This window comes from Rhinolophus sinicus, chromosome 4 (assembly GCF_057876585.1).
Source record: "Rhinolophus sinicus isolate RSI-liver-muscle chromosome 4, RSI-T2T, whole genome shotgun sequence".
In the NCBI taxonomy this organism is placed as follows: Eukaryota; Metazoa; Chordata; class Mammalia; order Chiroptera; family Rhinolophidae; genus Rhinolophus; species Rhinolophus sinicus.
This window is the reverse complement of record NC_142504.1, coordinates 26,885,189-26,888,871: the sequence shown is the minus strand read 5'-3', so window position 1 is coordinate 26,888,871 and position 3,683 is coordinate 26,885,189.

The following is a 3,683-nucleotide window of genomic DNA, read 5'->3' as shown; positions in this document are numbered from 1 at the left end:
TGGCAGAATCCAATTCCAGCAGTTACAGGAAGGAGATTCCATTTCACTGTCTCTCAGCTGAGGGCTCTCTCAGCTTCTAGAAGCTGCCATCATTCCTTCTCAGGTGTCCCCTCCACATGCAAGCCAGCAACAGCTGTCATATCTCTTCATTGTGTTTAGAATATTTCTGACTTCCTCTTCCATCATCAGCCAGAGAAAACACTCTGCCTTTAAGGGTTCATGTGTTTAATTAGATCCACCCAGATCATGTCTATCTTAAGGTCAACTGTGACATTCAACATAATATAATCATGGAAGTGCTTATCTTATTATAGTCACAGATTCCATGTATGAGACATCTTTGGTAAGCCATCCAAAACTTCTGCCTAGCACACTCAGCCTCTTATATTCTGGTGGGTTGACTTGTTCTCACCAGTAGATTTATCAGCAGAAATGGTGTGTGTGTCTTCCAGGCTGGGATTTTAGAAATCAGATGTTTCTTCTCCAGTATCTCTCCCCGTCTGTTGGATGAATGTTAAGGACTTTGAGGCATTAATGGATGGTTGAGCCACAAATAAGGAGGTCTTAAGTCCCTGAATTACCAGGTAGAAGAAAACTGCTCACAGACAAGGAAGATCCACAGTGAATTCTTAATAAGAAATAAATGTATTTTTAGTGGATCAGGCTACTAAAAATTTGGCATTGATTTGCCACAGCAAATAACATTATCTTGCCAGATATCTTTTTTCTTCCATTACTAATACAGACTAAGCAAAATTAATTCAAAATACACATTTTTCTGAGTAGAATGGGGCAGCTCCTTGTTTGAAGTCCAGTTCCTTCAAGTAATAGTTCTGTGGCCTCACAAAAGTGATTTCACCTCTTTGACTGTATTAAGTACTAACAAAGTTCTGGAGTCTGACTAATTAGAATAGAAGGATGAAGACTTCCCCTCCATTTTTAGCAAAGACCATACTTTAGATTAACAGTTATCACATATTAAATTTAACTAATCACACTCTTTACACACAAACCCTTCGGCCTTAAAAATGCTGACCCAAATGATTGAAAAAAGTAACAATCAAGTCATGCTATTAGAGATTATATTCCTATGTTTAGCACTTTAAAACATACATTTTATGTACCTATAGGTACTGTATATCTGCTTCAACAAAAACAGATGTTTCATTAAATAGCTGGAATGAATAAAAATATCCATTAGCAAACCACAGAAAATGGAAATTACCTCTTCACTACTATCCCCAAAATGCATCAAAAATAGATAATATTCAGTTCTTGAACTAGGAAACCAGCACATACTCTTAAAATGACAATTTTGAAATGAAATTTTCATCTTATATATAGGACGGATTTTATTTTCCCCTTTGGCAAATCAACATTTAGACTGTAAAACATGATGCTCACTCATAATGTCATGCATCTTACTCACAATAATTCTTTCTTATTAACTGCTTGGGTACAATTTATTTTCCTCTCAGGCTATGCAGGTGCGTGTAAGTGCGGCAGACTCTGGCTGGAGCTGATAAGACAGCCCATAGCAGTAGCACTGCTGGCCTGATGAGATTGGTAAGAAGACAATATTCCATTGGCTCAGAAAACTATGCTGTATATCAAACCTATCAAAAATATTATCTACAAACAATGCCTTGATGCATTTGCCAACTCTCACAGAAACCTCGCTGGTGTTGTTCTGAAAAATACAGCTTGACTCTTTTTTCTGTGTAGTGAAGAAATACAGACTGCATTTTTTTCATAGATTCTTGTTTTGTATTCTTGTTTTGTTTACTTTTTTTTTTTTTTTTTTTTTTACCAAATACAGTAGTCTAAAAAGATATTTTTAAACGTTGGCTTTCAAACAGATCACTATAGTTCAAGAAGAGGACGGATTACCCGTCCTCAGGGTTAAGACCGTTTATTTCATAGAATAGTAAAAAGGAAATCAAGGAATGGTCAAAAAGGAAACAAGTCACAATCTCACAACCTAAACTGTCACTATAAGTTTTCCAATGAAATACTTATTGAGGGAAGCAAACACCTCCCTAAAAGATGTTTTTCCTTCTACTTAGAATAATTATTTATTGTTTATATTATTTTAGCACCACATAATTGTCTGTTCCAAAGGCATATATAATATTGCAATCTAGTATATTTTTTAGATGTTTCCAACAAAAATTGAGGCTATTAAGAAAAATATTTTAAAAACAAACCACTGTGAGGAATCTAAATAGATTATGCACTGGATATGTTCACTCTATACATGTATTGCATAATTTAAAGGGAAATACGCTACAAAGATACATTAAGATGATGGTTTACAGCTGAAGACACACTGACATATTTCCTGGAACCCTGTGATATGAATATGACAAGTACTGGCATAAGCTTCAAATTCACATTGACTGTCAGTTATTGAGTGCTTACTGTATACTCTATGCTTTATATATATGAGTATTACCCCATTTAGTCCTGAAAACAACCATATGAGATATCACAGAATGCAATATTCCATTGGCTCAGAAAAATCCTTGCTGTACACTAAACCTATTCAAAAAAATCTAAAACATGCTTTGATGAATTTTCCAACTTTCACACATACACAAACCATCTGCTGTATGTCTAAAATGGAGTGTGATTTATTTTTTCATTAAAAAAAAAAGAAGGAGGAGGAGGAGGAGGAACCTGAGGCTTAGGGGAATTCTCTGTCGTCACTAGAGTTTTGTCTTTTCAAGAATGTCATAGAAATAGAATCAAACATCATGTAACATTTTGAGACTGGCTGCTTTTGAGACTGGCTGATGTCTTTAAAATTCATCCGAGCTTTGATGTATCAACAACTTTTTTTTTCCTTTTTCTTGTATTATAGCCATTTTAGATATAAAGAAATTGAGACATACATTTGTTCTTCTTAATATGTCTTACAGATATATGCTACTTTCATATTCTCCCATGGTTATCCTCTTTTCATCTTTTGTGTATGCTCTTTGGAAAAGCCTAGATTTTGTGGCCACATTGATTTATTTAAATGCTTCCCGTTTCTACTTTATTGGGATAAATTGTGATTGTGCTGTTGTAATATTTCTTTTTAGAGCCTTCTTCCTCTCATCTCTCTTCAATCACCTTTCCTCAAGATTCTCAGAATTTAGACATAGACAGCAAAGCTAGTTGAATAGGCCAGCTTTAATCAAAACTCCTCGGAAATGGAGCAGCAAACAATTATCTGAGGATCCAGAATCGGCAAAGGCACATTGAGCAGGAAAGTCTCAGAACTCAAAGATGATTTTTGCTTATTTTATAAGTGTTGCTTATTTAGGGAAATTTTTATTACAATCATGAATAATTTAGATATGAACAAATTAAATATTACTTGACTCTAATTAGAACCACCTTTAAAATCTTTAGAACATACTGAAGGACACTGCCTATTCACGCCACAATACCTGCCCCTCCCCTGCCCTACAGCTCAGAGTGATGCTTTGCAAGAAGGCAGCTCTCAAACATGGTTGATTAAATGACCTATTACCTGTCTCTCAGGACACTATCTTCCTTAATGCTCCAGTGGCTCCTTGTGTTTCCATTGTCATAAAAGAGCAGGTTTTTATTCCCAATAACATAACCAACAGATGTCTCCAAAATCCTAAGGCAACTAGGATAGTGGCAGTTTGTGGTATTTTCTCATCCCTTAT